We start from the raw sequence: 18,185 nt of genomic DNA, 5'->3' as shown, positions 1-18,185 counted from the left end.
TTTTCAGTCATGGCGTTATTATGAACGAGCTAACCCAATTGTGCTATGCAAAATTAAACAGAACCCAAGAATAGCAATAAAAACAAGTATAAAATATATCCTGCCACAGTGGTGGGAGCGGTGTTCTTTTAATCAGCCATTTCCTCCTGCTGTTAGTGTCGTCCGTTCTCTGAATATTGTGATTCTATCTTTTGCACTTGTGGTCCACAGTGCGCCATGAAGAAAATTTTCAGCCAAAAACATAGGTTGCCAGTCTGACTGGTTTTTCAATGGGGTGGGTGGCAACTAGCAGGACAGAAAACCAGCCAATGGAAGGGCCAGTTTTCTGCCGGCCACTGTTCACTCCAGATCTTTCTCTGCTCTCCTCACAGTCCAGCATCTCTTTCTCCTCTCTGCCACATCCCACCTCCTCTGATGCAACTTCCTGTTTCTATGTGGGCAGAACATGGCAGAGGGAAGGTCCCAGGACAACCTGTCTGAATGTCTGAAGCGCTGCCAGCAATAGAAGGAACGTTTGGAGAACCAGGGGGTGGGGATGGAGAGATAAAGAGACCAGATCACATGGAAAGACAGGGTAGGGGGAAGAGAGATGCTGGACCTAGGGGGAGATGGAGAGGGGTATAGATGCTGGACCCTGGAGAGATGAGGGAGGGAAGCAAGAGGGTAAATGCTGAACATGGGGGGAGGAAAGGGACACAGAAGGGGGAGAAGGATGGACATGGAGAGAGAAGAAATGTCAAATGGACAGGAGACTTGATATTAAAGTTAAGATAAGACAGAGGAAATTTGGGAATGAGAGGGGGACCTCAAAGCCTCTACCAGGCAGTGTCTTCTTCAACTTCAGGCAGGCAAAGAGCCCTCTCTGGCCAGGGGCCAAGGGTGATTACCCTGGTTTCACCCCCCCCCCCCCCCAAACTATCCCCGATATCTGCTGTCTTTATATTTTGCACAGTACAAGGGTAAATGCCTTCAGTTTAATTTCTGTCTGCAGATCTCTATTTCTAGTTTATGGTCACTTATTCTGTATTTGAAATCTTTGTTCTGTGTGTGTGTGATCAAAACCAGGTATTCTGTTAGCAGAGATTTTTTTTATGTAGGAATATGTTGCAATTTGACTTTTTCATATTTCCTGAGATGTTATTGATGTTCTAGGGTAATATTTAGGGCAATGCCTTTTCATAAACAGGGTTCTTGTTTTGGAAGTTAGTGCTGGCATGGTATATTTGCTCTAGTGATTTATATTTCTAGTTTATTACTTCACAATATGCCTGGTTCTGAGAGGGTTTTACTGAAATTATACTAGAATCAGGCGTTTCTTTGTGTGGTATGTTTTATGGTGAAATGTACTAGCTTTGCTCTGCACCCATTGCTGGAGGAGGGTGAAGAATTTGGCTTTAGTACTATATGGGGGAAACATATGTGTTTTGGGAAACTATGAGGCTCATTTTCAAAACACTTAAGATTTACAAAGTTCCTTGCAGGCTCATTTTCAAAGCACTTAGCCTCCCAAAGTTCCATAGAAACCTATGGAACTTAGCCTCCCAAAGTGCTTTGAAAATATGCCTCTATATAGTAACCTAAGTGATTTGAAAATACACTTCCATGCCTCACTGGGGGCTAAAGGGTGTAACCTCTTGTACTTCCTCCATCTCCCAGCCCTTAATGCAGCTTGTAGGCATTGAAGATTGCACAGCTGCCCTTGCTGCAATCATTTGTTGGGTGTGGGGGATCAGTGGAGCAGAGGTTACAGCATGGGTGGGGAAGGTGTGGGACACAGATGCAGTAGGCGGCAGAATGTTCTCTTTCAAACAGTTGGCAAAGTGTTAGTGATGGTAGATTCAAAGATGCTGGACACCTCAGCGCTGCTGAATATATGCAGAGCCAACGAGGTAGCATAAACACATTTGCAGGCAATGTCAGATGTCTGAAGGAGCAATTGGAAATTCATCCACATAGAAGAAAGTAAGTCAAAACTACTTGATACGGTCAGCCACAAGCCAAGCTGCCACTGACCACTGTGTAAGACATGAGGAAACAGAATCAGCACATATGAAAGGTATAATAAAATGCTGCAAAGGCACGTCCAGCATTTAGACTAAGGTATCACAAATGTGGAAGGCTCAATCACTGTGCAAAGCTAAGCATGGCCATCAAAATCTACCAATTCGTTTCAGCCTGAAAAGTGGAAGTCTGTTTTCTGGGTTCCCTAAGGAAAAGGAAAATAAAATTAACTCACAAACTCCAGATAAAAAGAGTCATATAATACACTAGATAATGCTACAAATCGACTCAACTGATCATGAATGAGTAACCCCTGGCATAAGCAGAAAACCTGAACAGGTCCATCACAAGGCCAGATGTGGATTAGAGTGCTCCTGCATTGGCTCCACCCAGCTGCTATTTCATTCGCCCAGCATGTGCCAGCTCTAATTGGCTACATGATTTTACCTCTCCTATAACTATTTTCCTGCTGGTGCAATGATCGCTGTGGACCTGTTCAAAAAGTGCTGCCTTGCCTGGTTCCTGCTCATTTGCCAACCTGGACCTACATCTGATTTATGTGCCCGTTCCTGTGTGAACTCCCGATTCACTATCTGGCTCCCCCTGGACTATTCCTCTGGTCACTGACCTCAGCCTGGACCTAACTACTCCAACTGATGGTATGCCTTCTGATTCATTGACAGCCCCCCAAGTGTCCATTGCCTGGAACATGAAAATAAGGATGTGCTTCATTTTTGGAGTAAAATGCGTCAAATGAGGGCATTTTCAGTTCATATGCCTCTAAACAAACCAAATGGCTGAGGAGCCAGTTTGAACCAAATCTTCATTTTATTCATTTTTGGCAGTCAGCCACAACCACGGGAAGAGAAGGCATAAGCGTGAGACAAATCACCAGCCGTGTTGAAGCATTTTGACAACTAGCAAATCAACTCTCAATCCTTCCATTCAAAAACACACTCCACACTCTGTAAAACAAATATACTCTATTCAAATAGGGGATCATCAGAATTTAGCCCTAAAGAAAAACAATTTGTTAATGCTGTAAAACTGCTCAATTCCTTCAGTCATCAGTCCCATGATTATACTGTTTAACTATGTTTTTAATTTTAAATGCAATTGAAATGTTCCACTTACAGACAAAATTTCACTTTTCAATACAATGAAATTCTTAAAGTACAGCCAATGAACTGTTCATAGAAATCTTTTTTTCCAGCTACATGGGCCTATTACAAAAATGTTATAAAAGGTGTTAAAGGCACAAATTGCGTCTGAGCCTAGGTGTGCCCAGCTGTCAAGTGGCATGAAATATCCCAAGAAGGAGCCCACTGATTGGTGAAAAGTACCTGGTAACAAAGGGGGGCAGGAGTGAGTTCCCATTGAATTCCCCAGTTGTTGGGAGCTTATGCATGGGAGCCTGAGGAGCATGAAAGTTGTGTGTAGTAGCAGCTTCCTTATTCAGAGCTTCAGAGGCTCCAAAATTGTTTGAGAGGCAGGAAAGGAGTAGAATGCAGCATCAGGGTGGGAGAGAAGATGATTGAAGGTATTGAATGGCAGTGATATGAATGACTGGTTGGTAAGCAAGTGTTTAAGAATACCGGCCAGTAGTGGTTTGATGATGGCAAGTAACCCTGCAAACTGCATTGATTTTGGCAGAGTGTATTATTTGTGTTGGGAACCTGGTGGCTTAATGTAAACTGCTGCTGAAATACAATACAATTTATACTTCTATCCCGCAAGGTCCCAAAAAGAGTTGTATGCGGTGTACAATCTAAAATATACTGGGCATCCGCAGGAAGCAATTACAAAATGACAGATTAAAAAAAAGTTGAGAAAACGCTGAGCAGTATATTTGTGTGAGTGAATGAATGCATGTCAGAGCTCTTGGTTTATGTAATGAATGTGTGCCAATTTTAAGGAAAAGTATTATTTGAGAATGTATTAAGAGTATGGAAAAGTTTGATGTGCAATGCTGCAAAAGTAAACCCTGCTTGAGGCAGGTAATGTTCTGGATGTGCAAGTGCATGAGCACAGTTGTGAGAAAGTGAGAACTGTGGAAAAAAAAACATGAGGCAATTGAACTTGGCTCTCAGAACGTATGGCTGTTAGAGAAGTAGTAGTTTGGTTTGTGAATGATTTAGGGTTAAAATTTGATCAATAGTTACTGGTTTCATCAGATTGGTGATTTTTGAAATGAGTTCAGATTGTAATGAAAATAAAATGTGTGAAAGTTATATTTTCTTCTGGGAAAGAAACATTTGACTGTGATAAAAATTGAAATAGATTAACCCCCTGCCACGATGGTGACTGTTTCCTTGTCTGTGCTCACCTCGCCCTCTGGTGGCCAGAACCGGTGGCTGCTATGGACTGTCACACGGTCCAGACTTCAGTCCACTCTGGTCTGGATCTTCCGGGCTGTCAGACTTTCTTCTCTTGTTTGTGCCTGAACAGCACCCGTAGCTGCCTTGTGATTCCTGCAGCTGAACTTCAGCAGCTGAGGGGCTTTATTAATCACCTGAAGACTTCTGTGTTTGCCTTTGCATCGTCTAAGGTCCCTGGTTTGTTGGAGCTTCGTTGCTCTTCTGCCTAGTCTGGTTTCTTGTCCGGTTCTAGTTAGTCTGTGTGCAGTTTAGCTTAGGTTTATTGCTTATTTCTTAGTCTTGTTTCTGGTTGGTATTCCTGGTCTAGTTTCTGTTTGTCTGTGTCCCTTGCTTAGTGGCTGCTCTGCAGCTTTCAGTCCTGACTCTTGTCTGTCAGTATTTGTACCTTGTTTCAGTGGCTGCTTGGCAGCTTTCAGGTCCTGTCCTTTAGCTTGTCCATTTCCTGCCTAGTGTAGTATTGTCTGTCTGTGAGTCCTAGCCCAGTTTCCTGCCTTTCTGCCCATGTATATTCCTTTCCCTTCTGACCCTCAGTCCCTGTTCAGCCTAGTTGGTATCCAGTTCCTGCCCTGTCCGGTAAGTCCTGCCGGCCGCCTGCACCCAGGGGCTCAACCCCTGGGGAAGGGTGGTCAAGTGCAGGTGAAGTCTAGCTGTTTCTGTCAGAGTTCTGCCTTATCTCTGGTGTGGGGTGGTTTTGCCTGCCACTGCTGCTCCTCGGCAGTGGTCCAAGGGCTCACGAACCTAGGTTCTGCCTTGAAAACCTGACACCCCCACCCCCATCCTTTTACAAAGCCGGTTCGGTAATGTTGACACAGCCCATTCAAAGTGAATGGGCTGTGTCGGCATTACCGAACAGCTTTGTAAAAGGGGAGGGGAGGGTTAATTTTGTTGTTCAGACAGTAAAGTGTTTAAAGCTTTCTTTGTTGATCATTGAAACTTAATAGTTTGGTTAAGTTCTGGAAATATTTGAAAGAACATTTCTGAAAGTATATTCTGAAGTATAAAGTGGATTCTATTACTTCTGTTACTTAGGAATAATTGGTTTCAGATTATCAAGAAACATATTGTACAGTTTGGTCATTATTCTAAGACTTCAGAAAGTCAATGTTTGTGTTGCAACGCTAATTTCAATCTCTGCAGTTACTTTCTAACTCTTAGAGGTCCTTTTACTAATGATTAATGGCCTTTGACTAGAAGACACAGTTTTTATAATACAAACATAGGGAGGATAGGCCTTTCCTCCTTTGATGTTTATTTTTGTTTAATTTTTTTAGATAGGATAATAGCTGGTATCCGGATCTTCAAAGAAACTGCTGGTTCCAGACAAGAAGCAGAACAGCATCACAGTAGTAACCAATGCTAGAAAACAGCACAGGTTTTTGTATGTATACATTTTATTTTGGGACTGAGAGTAAAAGAAACACAAAAGAGATACTCTAATCAAAATAATAATCTAGTTCAATACTTATCTGTGGTCCCAAGAATCCTGGTTAAATATAACCTGTGAAAAGACAACAAAGTTTTAGGAAAGAACTAATCCGACACAAATACATTAGCTGAAAAGTTTGGCAAAAGTGTCAATTTGAAATACTTATCTGATTCTGAGTTAGAAGTGTTCTTCAAATTGAAGCAGCAGTTATTTGTAATTTGAAACTAATTTGGCCTTAAGCTGGAAATATAATATATCTGGGATTTAAACACAAATACAAAAATACAGCTGTGTAAACCATATAAATTTGATTACACTTGAATGGTAATTTAACTTGGCTATTCGTTTCTAATTATAACCTTGTTCCATCCTATCTGTTGAAACATTCAATTCAGTTCAGATCAACTCTTATATACTGCTAATATCCCCTTTCCAGGGTTCAGTGCGATTTACATTCTAGGTGAGACAAAAGCAAACAGTGTTAGTGTGAGGTCTGAGAAAAATTAGAGATAATTAGATTAATGCACGAGACTAAAGCATAATTTTATAACAACTATTGTTAATTTAACATCTTAATTCAATTTCAAATATTGTTACATTACTATTGCAAATAAACAAATATTTACAATGTTAAATTTGTGACGGTGTGAGTTAAAGGGGGAAAACTTATAACATCTGACAGGTGACAATATTAATATCTGCTCTTAACTGTAATAAATTGTAATGTAATTGCATCACATCACCACTAGGGGGTGTTACATCTTAAAATTGAAATGGATTTTATTCTATTATTAAGACAGTAAAGTGTTTAAAGCTTTCATTATTAAGTTTGAGAAATATTTGATAGGAAACATTTCTGAGTGTATTCTGAAGTATAAAATGGATTCTGTGACTTCTGTTGCTAAAAAGAAGCATCAAATACTGTAGAATAAAATTTTCTTCAGTTGTGTAAAACTACTAATGGGTTTCATACTAATCAAGAAATACTGGAGTTAAACTGCAAATTTTAATCATCATTCTGACCTAGGGCTCCTCTTACAAAGCCACGCTAGCAATTCTGGCATGGCAAATGCGAAGAATCCCATAGGAACTGAACGGGCTGCCGCTCTAGAATTGCTAGCGTGGCTTGGTAAAAGGAGCCCTTAGACGTCAGAAAGTCAATGTTGTTTTTAAAAATCTGATGATCAGAAATTCTGAGTTGTAGTTATGATGTCACAGAAGTTACTTTCTTTCTATGAAGCTGATCTGAGGGGGTGCAGAGCCTTCCCTGGTTGATGGGGTCCAGAGCACTGACTAAAATCAAACACATATGAGAATAAAGATGGTTGTTTCCCCAGCACCCGAGTTCCTACTTCCCAGGAACCAGAGACTTAAGAAGCAGAAGCCTAAAATCCTGTTGAGGGTAGATCCTCACCAATCCAAATCAGCTTGGGAAAGGAGGAAAATGAAGCAATGGGTCAGTGGCATACCTATCTTGCTTGCCACCTGGGATGGAGCACCCCTCTCCTCCAAGCAAGGGGTTGTGCTGAGCACTCATGTAGCTATCAGCTCTATCCCCTGCCTCCTGCTCCCCTAACGTCAGCTTCCTGTTCTGGGAAAGGGGCTCCCTTTGCTGCCTTCACCTGGGGTGGACTGCCCTGCCCTTGGTACGTTAGAGCAATAGGTAAAGGAGGAATCTTAATGCTTTTCAGCCTTATATCTGCCAGAAGGAACTCTTCCTGTAAGTGTAAGTCTAGATTCATCTAGTATGGCTAAGGAAGAAGATGTACAATGCAAATACTGAGGGCTAGGAGAGCCTTGATCTGTTTGTGGGACGGGAACCAAACTAGTGTCCCAGGATTCAGGGAACCCACAGATCTGACAGGAGCGTTTCATAGATTCATAGGGATCTGAAGCTGCACAAATGTCCTTTGCCCACATTCCTGCCAGTGGAAAGTGGTGCTACAATTTTGCTATTTCAATCGTGAGGGAAAGGCAGGTCCCCTGAGAGTCCTGCAGAACCTGCCTGTCCCTCATGATTGAAAATGCAATATTGAAGCATCACCATCCCACTAGCAGGAAAGTGGACTGAGAATACTGACCTGAAAAGGTGAGATCCTGCCAAGAATCTCAGCTCAAGAGGAGCAACTGAACAAAAGGCTCCAGACTGGAGGAGCCTACAGGTAAAAGGAAAAGTTAGAAGACTCGGTGAACTGAAATCCCAGCCTCTTGAGACCCTCTTATTTTGACTTTCTTCATTTTTGTATTTCATGTATTGTCTGTGAAGTAACAGATCAATTGTTATTTTTTTAACACACAGTAAATTACATTTTTACCCTACCACTGGGATAATGGACAGCGAGGAGTCAATTGGAAGATACATCAGAGAAGAAGTCTTCATTACATGTAGAGCATTGAAAGCCCTCTCCCCTTCAGGACCCACAAAACTAAACATCTGCAGCCCTTAGAGCTGTGTCCAATCCCACCCTAAGGGACCGGCCACTGGAAATTGCACCTGAGCAGAACATGTAGTAACCTAAAGGGATTCTGAAGGACAGAGATCTTGAGCAGACCTGGTGCATCCACCCATCCCTAGGCCAATAGACCCACTGCACAAGTTATTGGATAATATATTTACAACTGAAGAAGCAATCTGAGAAAGAAATACAAACTAATAGCAAATAAAAAAACTAGGGAAATCATAAAGAGGCAGAAGGCATGTAGGTAGGTGTGGTGGGGTACGTTTGGGAGGAACAGAGGTTGTGGGCATCTATGGAGGGTACAGATGTAGTGTACAAAGTGGGAATATGTGTATGTGTTTGGGTAAGAGTGTGTACATATGAAGGGGGGCTCTGTGCTTGGGAATGTGACTGTTTGTGGATTAGTGTCAGTTTGTTTTGAGTATGCTGGGTGGGGAAGTGTGTGGGTCTTTTCTTTCATCTCAACTAAAACAGCGCTTGCTAAAGTCTCCAATGATCTGTTCCTGGCCAGATCCAAAGGTCTCTATTCTATCCTCATCCATCTCGATCTATCTGCTGCATTTGACACTTGATCACAGCCTACTCCTTGATACGCTGTCCTCACTTGGATTTCAGGGCTCTGTTCTTTCCCGGTTTTCTTCTTATCTCTCCCAGCGTACCTTTTGTGTATACTCTAGTGGATCCTCCTCTACTTCTATCCTACTCTCAGGTGGTGTACCTCAGGAATCTGTCCTGGGACCTCTTCTTTTCTCCATCTATACTTCTTCCCTTGGTACTCTGATCTCATCCCATGGTTTGCAGTATCATCTTTACGCTGGTGACTCCCAGATCTACCTTTCCACACCAGAAATCTCAGCCGAAATCCAGGCCAAAGTATCAGCCTGCCTGTCTAACATTGCTGCCTGGATGTCTCAGCGCCATCTGAAACTAAACTTGACCAAAACTGAGCTTCTTATCTTTCCCCCTACACCAACCTCTCCTCCTCCCCCATTCTCTATTTCAGTGGATAACACTCTCATCCTTCCTGTCTCATCAGCTCGTAACCTTGGGGTCATCTTCTACTCCTCCCTCTCCACTGCACATAATCAGCAGACTGCTAAAACCTGTCGTTTCTTTCTCTATAATATCACCAAAATTCGCTCTTTCCTTTCTGAGCACACTACCAGAACCCTCATCCACAATCTTATCACCTATCACTTAAACTACTGCAACTTGCTTCTCACAGGTCTCCCACTTAGCCATCTCTCCTCTTCAATCTGTTCAAAATTTTGCTGCACGACTAATATTCTGCCAGTGTCGTTATGCTCATATTAGCCCTCTCCTCAAGTCACTTCACTGACTTCCTATCCGTTTCCACATACAGTTCAAACTCCTCTTATTGACTGATAAGTGCATTCACTCTGCAGCTCCTCAGTACCTCCACTCTCATCTCTCCCTACATTCTTCCCCTGGAACTCCGTTCACTGGGTAAATCTCTCTTATCTGCACCCTTCTCCTCCATCACTAACTCCAGACTCCGTTCCTTTCATCTTGCTGCACCATATGCCTCGAATAGACTTCCTGAGCCGGTACGTCAAGCTCCATCTCTGGCCATCTTCAAATCTAAGCTAAAAGCCCACCTTTTTGATGCTGCTTTTAACTCCTAACCCTTATTCACTTGTTCAGAACCCTTATTTTAATCACCCTCACTGTAATCTTCCCGTATCTCTTGTTTGTCCTGTTTGTCTGTCCTAATTAGATTGTAAGCTCTGTCGCGCAGGGACTGTCTCTTCATGTTCAAGCGTACAGCGCTGCGTACGTCTAGTAGCGCTATAGAAATAAGCAGTAGTAGTCTTTTGGGGAGTGTGTGAATGTTGGACGTGTATACAGGTATGTAGAAGGTATATAGGTGGATGTGAAGATTTATAAGGTGTTGGGTGAAAGCGTGTAGGGGGTGTTTGTATGTTGGGAGTATGGAATATTGTGTATTGGAGGCATAGGTGGGGGAGTTATTGGGTAAGTATAAGCGTGGGTGGATGTGTCATGTTGGAGATGTATGGGATGGTGTATTGGGGGGGGGGGGGGGTAAGATGTAGGTGTAAGGGGAGAGTTTAGGAAGTGTGGAGAAGGTGGCTTGAAAAGCATCTTTTTGGATCATCTTTCACCAGCTGCCCACTCCCTTTGCAGGCAGTGGGCAGCTTTACACAAAGGTCCCTGATTTAGCGCAGGCCTGCACTACTGTCTACAATGCTGATAATGCCATGTTAGGTGGTTAATGCAGCTTAGTCAAAGAATCCCTTAACTAACAATTCACCAATACTACGATGCAGGCAGCAGTCCAGCAGCGAGATGGGGGACTATTCAGTCTTTTGCAGAGTATCACATGTTTGATTATCTCCCGGTTGGTCAGAGGTCATATGTGTTGACTGGGGCAAAGCTGACGGTCACTAACAGGCTCATTTTCAAAAGAGGACGCCCATCTTTCAACACAAATCGGAAGATGGGCATCCTTCTCCCAGGGTCTTCCAAATCGGTATAATCGAAAGCCGATTTTGGATGTCCTCAACTGCTTTCCGTCGCAGGGATGGCCAAAGTTCAAGGGGGCATATCGGAGGAGTAGTGAAGGCGGGACTTGGGCGTGCCTAACACATGGACATCCTCAACCCATAATGGAAAAAAAAGGGCGTCCCTGACGAGCACTTGGACAACTTTACCTGGTCCTGTTCTTCTTACGACCAAGGCACAAAAAGGTGCCCAAACTGACCAGATGACCACCGGAGAGAATCGGGGATGTCCTCCCCTTACTCCCCCAGTGGTCACTAACCCCCTCCCACCCTCAAAAAATATCTTTAAAAATATTTTTTGCCAGCCTCAGATGTCATACCCATGTCCGTGACAGCAGTATGCAGGTCCCTGGAGCAGTTTTAGTGGGTGCAGTGCACTTCAGGCAGGCAGACCCAGGCCCATCCCCCCCTACCTGTTACATTTGTGGAGGAAACATTGAGCCCTCCAAAACCCACCAGAAACCCACTGTACCACATCTAGGTGACCCCTTCACCCGTAAGGGCTATGGTAGTGGTGTACAGTTGTGGGGAGTGGGTTTTGGGAGGCTCAGCACACAAGGTAAGGGAGCTATGTACCTGGGAGCAATTTCTGAAGTCCACTGCAGTGCCCCCTAGGGTGCCCTGGCATGTCAGGGGGACCAGTGCACTACAAATGCTGGCTCCTCCCATGACCAAAGGGCTTGCATTTGGTCGTTTATGAGATGGGCGTCCTTGGTTTCCATTATTGCCAAAAATCAGAAATGACCAAGTCTAGGGACGACCATCTCTAAGAACAACCACAATTTCAAGATTTGGGTGTCACTGACCGTATTATCGAAAGAAAAGATGTCCATCTTTTTCGATAATACTGGTTTCCCCGCCCCTCCATCGGGACGTTTTGCGAGGACTTCCTCAATAAAACTTGGGCGTCCCTTTTGATTATGCCCCTCCACAGAGACCATGGTTCAGAGTAAGGTATAAAAAAAGGGAAGTTAGGGCATTCTGATAGAGAGGTTGCAACAACGGCAAAAGAAGTCAGGAGAGTAAAGGCTACAAATTATCCCTGTCAACTACTAGCAGCTTGTCAATACAAACAACAACAACAAAAACACTGACATGTCTGTATTCAAATGCTAAAAGCCTAAAAAAATAAGATGAAAGTTAGAAAGGGTTGGAGTATATAGCACTAAATGAAGAGATACATATAACAGGCATTTCAGAGACCTGGTGGAAGGAGAAAAACCAATGGGACATGATGCTATCAGGGCACAAATTATATCACAATGATAAGGTGGATCAAATTGGAGAGGGGATGGCACTATATGCAGTGGTGTGCTGGTAAATGTTTAACAGCAGGCTCTCTCCCCAGTCTCCTTGATGCTGTTGACTGATTTACAGAAGAACCACATTAGTGGCTTATTTCAATAATTAAGAGTAAAAATACACTCTATTGCTTTGTGGAGTTTTTATGCCCAATGATAGAATCTGAGCGCGTGTTACAGATAAAATCGTTTACTCGTAATCACGCTCAAAACCTCAGGCAGGCTGCCTACGGTTTCTGAGGTCTTTTCTCCACAGCATAATAGAAGCACCATTTTCTTCAAAATTGTTCACTAGAGTTTTGCATATCATAACCTGCATACTGCTGTCAGGAGCCGGGTATGACATTTGAAGCTGGCAAAAAAATATTTAAAAAGTTTTTTTTTTAGGGTGGGAGTTAGTGACCACTGGGGGAGTAAGGGGAGGTCATCCCCAATTCCCTCCGGTGGTCATCTGGTCAGTTCGGGCACCTTTTTGAGGCTTGGTCGTAAGAAAAAAATGGACCAAGTAAAGTCGCCCAAGTGCTCGTCAGGGACGCCCTTCTTTTTTCCATTATTGGTCGAGGACGCCCATGTGTTAGGCACACCCCAGTCCCACCTTTGCTGCGCTTCCAACACGCCCCCGTGAACTTTGGTTGTCCCTGCGACGGAAAGCAGTTGAGGACGCCCAAAATCGGCTTTTGATTATGCCGATTTGGGCGACCCTGGGAGAAGGACGCCCATCTCCCGAATTGTGTCGAAAGATGGGTGCCCTTCTCTTTCAAAAATAAGCCTGCAAGGGTGGTGCCTAATTATCCTTGCCCTGGCCCTGCCTACACCCTTGCAAGGACAAAGATATATGACTACATTGTGCCCACCATTGCATGCTTGCGGTATTTTCAAAAGAAAATGACACAAAGAATTTGCCTATTGAAAATCAGCTTGCACATCCCATGGGATACTAAGGATAGTGCATGCTCACTTGATTTAACACACTTTGGCCTACAGATTAAGGTGCATTAAGTCCATTAGGAAAGAAAAGGGGATGGAACTTGTTATACTGCCTTTCTGTGGTTACAATCAATGTGGTTTGCATATTATATACAGGTACTTATTTTGTACCTGGGGTAATGGAGGATTAAGTGACTTGCCCAGAAACCACCAGTTCATAAGGATCAAAGCCTGCTGCACTAACCACTAGGCCACTCCAATTAGTGTGGGTTAGAAAGCTCTAATGGGTATTAAAACAAATATGTAAAATAAGAACAAGAATAGTCATCCTGGTTCAGACCAATGATCTATTTAGCCCAGTATCCCATTTCCAAAACAGTGGCCAAGCTAGGTCACAAGTACCTGGCAGAAACCCAATTATTAGCAACATTTCATGCTATCAATCTATGGACTTTTCCTCCAGGAACTTGTCCAAACCTTTTTTAAATCCAGATACACTAACCGCTGTTACCACATCCTCCGGCAAAGAGTTCCAGAGCTTAACTATTCGTTGAGTGAAAATATATTTCCTCCTATTTGTTTTAAAAGTATTTCCGCATAACTTCCTTGAGCATCCCCTAGTCTTTGTACTTTTGGAACGAGTAAAAAAAAAAAAAAAAAAATCGATTTACTTCTACTTGTTCTACACCACTCAGGATTTTGTAAATCTCAATCATATTTCCCCCTCAGCCATCTCTTTTGCAAGCTAAAGAGCCCTAACCTCTTTAGCCTTTCCTCATATGAGAGAAGTTCCATCCCCTTTATCATTTTTGTTGCTCTTCTTTGAACCTTTTCTAATTCCAATATATCTTTTTTGAGATACGGCAACCAGAACTGAACGCAATACTCAAGGTGCAGTTGCACCATGGAGCAATACAGAGGCATTATAGTATTTTCGGTCTTATTCCCCATCCCTTTCTTAATAATTCCTAGCACCATTTGCTTCTTTGGCCACTGCCGCTGCACACTGAGCAGAAGATTTCAGGTTATCTACAATGACACCTAGATCTTTTTCTTGAGTGCTGACCCCCCAAGGTGGACCCTAGCATCATGTAACTATGATTCGGATTATTCTTTCCAATGTGCATCACCTTGAATTTGTCCACATTAAATTTCATTTGCCATTTGGTTGCCCAGTCTTCCAATTTCCTAAGGTCTTCCTGCAATATTTTATTAAAATTCTATTAACTTTGTATTTCAAATTACTATGTAAGCCGCATTGAGCCTGCATTGTGTGGGAAAGCGCGGGGTACAAATGTAATAATAATAATAATATTTCACAGTCCGCAGTGTTTTAACAATCTTGAATAAACAGAAAAACGCCTAAACTAACTGAAAATGTATGCCTAGTGTACATTCCTAGATGGAACTGCAGCTTCCACAGGAAGGTTGATTATTAGCCTTAATATGTATATTATCCATCTAGAATGGAGAAAGCTGTTTGACTGAGAATATGGAAGAACTACTTACATTCAAAGCTTCTGGTCACCCATGGTAGCTCAGGAGTAGATTCTGTGGCACATGGTAGAAGATTCTATTACATCATTTGCACAGCATACATAAGAAGGCCATTTTAACTGAAAATCACAATTTGAAAAATGTTGCTTCAAAATAAGATATTTCAAGATAGCCTGGTGGCAATGCTGTGCACTGCTGCATGAAAGAATCTGGGTTTCATTTCCAGCTCAGATCTTCAGCTCCTTGTATTGGCCAGGGCTGGAGATGAGGTGATAACTGCATTCACAGTCCCCTGTTGACAGAAGTCTGCCTTAGTGCAATGATGACAAATTCAGGCACATTTCAGAAAGTGCGTCTATCCCCAAAAATATACATGGAAGTGACCACATGTAGAATTTGACTATCACTTCAGAAAGGCATATCCCCACCCCCAGGACTACATGTGTAGGTGCCAGTAAGGCACATTTAGGTTAGGTAGTAGCTATGTGTGAGAGGAGAATCAATTTTACAAATTTAAATACGGGAAATATATATGGGGAAAGCACAGGATCTTGCACGTGTGTGTGCTACCACCTACACCTATACATGGCAGCATATACTCATGTAAAGCAGCTATCTCACGAACCCATACACGTAGCACCTAGATGACAAAGCTAACACCTCTCACGCTCCCCCTGGCATCAGCCTCCTCCCCCAATCAGAACCCCTCGCATCATCTTCTCACTCCCCATCTGATACCCTTCTTGAAACACAATTCCCCCCATTCCCTCTTTATGTGGTGAGAAGTGGTCCCCCTCTGCTCCAGTCCCATCTGGCCCGGGAGACATAAATTTCACCCATGACACCTAGTGGTAGTCTCTCAGTACTACTACTAGGAGTCAACTTTCCAAATAAAGAGAAAAAGTACTAGTTCATTATGAAACCTTTAGCATTGCTTTCCCCCTCCCCCAACTCTCCAATAACTTTTAGACCCCTGGTTCACCCTTACTCTCCTAAGATTTTGATAATTAAAGTCAATAATCATGATCACTTCAATATTCAATACAATCTATTCCAGACCAATCATGTAAAAAACGTATAGTTGGCCACCATAATTTTAAATATTAAACTTTGTTTCATGTGTGATTGTGAATATATATACAATCACACACGATCATAATGAAGTCAATTTCCTGTCTGCTAGTAAAAGTATGCCCCAATGGTTCTTTGAGTTTGTGAGGCTGCCAAGATTTCTTGTTTTCTTTAGACTGCAGCTGTTCTTTGCCACTTCCCAGAAGCAGCTACCATAGGAAACCAGCTCGCCTGCTTAATGGTTAAAGCGGCCCTGCTAAGGAGTGCTAAAGAAAATGGATTCAGAAAAACACTTCTACAGTATAATTCCATGCTGAAGAACACTTTCAGTCCATATCAGCTTTCAGTAATATAGATCAATGACTAATGAATGTGTTTCTCTGGTTGACTAAATCACACTCTAACTATGCTTCTCATACTCGTGCGGTGTGACTTAGTCGACCAGAGAAACACATTCATAGTCATTGATCTTTATTACTGAAAACTGATATGGACTGAAAGTAAAATATATTGCTCTTTTTACTGGTAAGGAATATTTTACTGTTGAACATAACAGCCAGAGCTGTCACCCAGGTTCAGGGGACTCCTAAACCCCGATTGTTTAAAGCTGGAAAAGTATGATGGAAACAGATCATACGCCTCTGAGTACCTGCTACTTGCAACCTATGGCCTTCCTCTGAGCACCCACTGGTCATGATGGGCTACTGGGCTAGATGGCCCCTATTAAACTTTGGGGTTGATATTCAAAGCAATTTAACTGGCCAGAAACTGCTCCTACAGCGCAGGGCTATCCACTGATGTTCAGTAGCACTTAACTGGTTAATGCTGCTGAACAGCATCCTATACTGCTAAAGTGAAAGCCAGCTATTCTGTGGGCAGTCTGTGGCTGGAGTCAGTTTTTAACTGCCTAGGTTAAGCGGCCAAATCAGACTAAAGTCAGTCCTATATAAAAGTCTGTTTACGCTTTCCAAAAATACTAGGACAAGGGGGCGTGTGATGAAGCTGCAGTGTGGTAAATTTAAAACGAATCGGAAAGAATTTTTCTTCACTCAACGCGTAGTTAAACTCTGGAATTCGCTGCCGGAAAAGGCGGTTAACTTAGCGGACTTTAAAAAAGGGTTGGACGGCTTCCTGGAGGAAAAAGCCATAGAATATTATTGAATGGACGAGGGAATACAGTATTTCTAGGATGCGCGGGACAAATTGCTTGTTCTTTTGGCCGCTGTCGGTGACAGGGTGCTGGGCTCGATGGACCCTTGGTCTGTCCCAGCATGGCGATGCTTATGTACTTTATGTGGTGTCACAGTTAAGTGCTGAATATTGTACTTAACTGCATAAGAGACAGTCATCCACATAAGCCCAGAGAGTCAATGCTGGTGCCCAGTGCCATTTCCTACCACTGAACATGCAGGAATAATGTCACCAGGTAAATACTGACCCCCTTTTTATTTTGTGTCCTAACAACACCAAATTCTCTGGGTATGTCAGGGGTGGGGCCATAGGCGTAGACTGGGGGGGGGGCAATGCCCCCCCAAACGACGCGAGGCGCCGCCGTGCCATTAGCTTAAAAAAAAAAAACACATGCAGGCACGCGCTCCTCTCCATCCGCTTGGCTTCCCTGCCCTCTCTATCTGCGTCCCGCCTTCCTCTGACGTCATTTCCTTTTGGGCGGGATGCAGACAGAGAGGGCAGGGAAGCCAAGCGGACGGAGAGGAGCGTGTCCGTCTACCGCTCTCTCTTCCTCCCTCCCTCCGGCGCAGGCAGCAGTCTTTTCCAGCGTTCCTGGCAGCGGTAGCGTTGTACACGCTGCCTTTGGCTCTGCCCCGAAGCCTTCTCTTCAAGTTCCTGTTCCCGAATAGGTGGGAACAGGAACTTGAAGAGAAGGCTTCCGGGGCAGACCGAAGGCAGCGTGTACATCGCTACCGCTGCCAGGAACGCTGAAAAAGCTGAAGACTGTTGCCTGCACTGGAGGGAGGGAGGGAGGAAGAGAGGGGGTAAACGGAGTCACCATCTTGGACCTCGGGGGGGGGGGAGCAGAGGGAAGATGGATGGGACTGGGAGGGGTGGGAAGCAGAGGGAAGGAGCAGGAGATGAATGGGACTGGGAGGGGTGGGAAGCAGAGGGAAGGAGCAGGAGATGAATGGGACTGGGAGGGGTGGGAAGCAGAGGGAAGGAGCAAGAGATGGATGGGACTGCGAGGGGTGGGGAGCAGAGGGATGGACCAGGAGATGGATGGGATTGGGAGAGGTCAGGCACAGCAGAGGGAAGGAGCAGAAGATGGATGGAACTGGGAGGGTTGGGGAGCAGAGGGAAGGAGCAAGAGATGGATGGGACTGGGAGGGTGGGGAGCAGAGGGAAGCCTACTGGAAAGAAGACACTGCATAAAACAGAAGACACTGGGATCAAAGCGAATAGAAAAACTAAATGATCAGACAACAAAGGTAAATAAAAGTATTTTATTCATAATTTATTAATTGAAATGTGTCAGCTTTTTGAAATGTGCATCTGTGATATTTTGCCTGTAAATTTCATTTCCTTCCTCCATATTAGCATATTCATTTGCATATGTATATATGCAAATG

This window comes from Microcaecilia unicolor, chromosome 5, assembly GCF_901765095.1.
Source record: "Microcaecilia unicolor chromosome 5, aMicUni1.1, whole genome shotgun sequence".
Lineage (NCBI taxonomy): Eukaryota > Metazoa > Chordata > Amphibia > Gymnophiona > Siphonopidae > Microcaecilia > Microcaecilia unicolor.
This window is presented reverse-complemented; position numbering follows the sequence as displayed.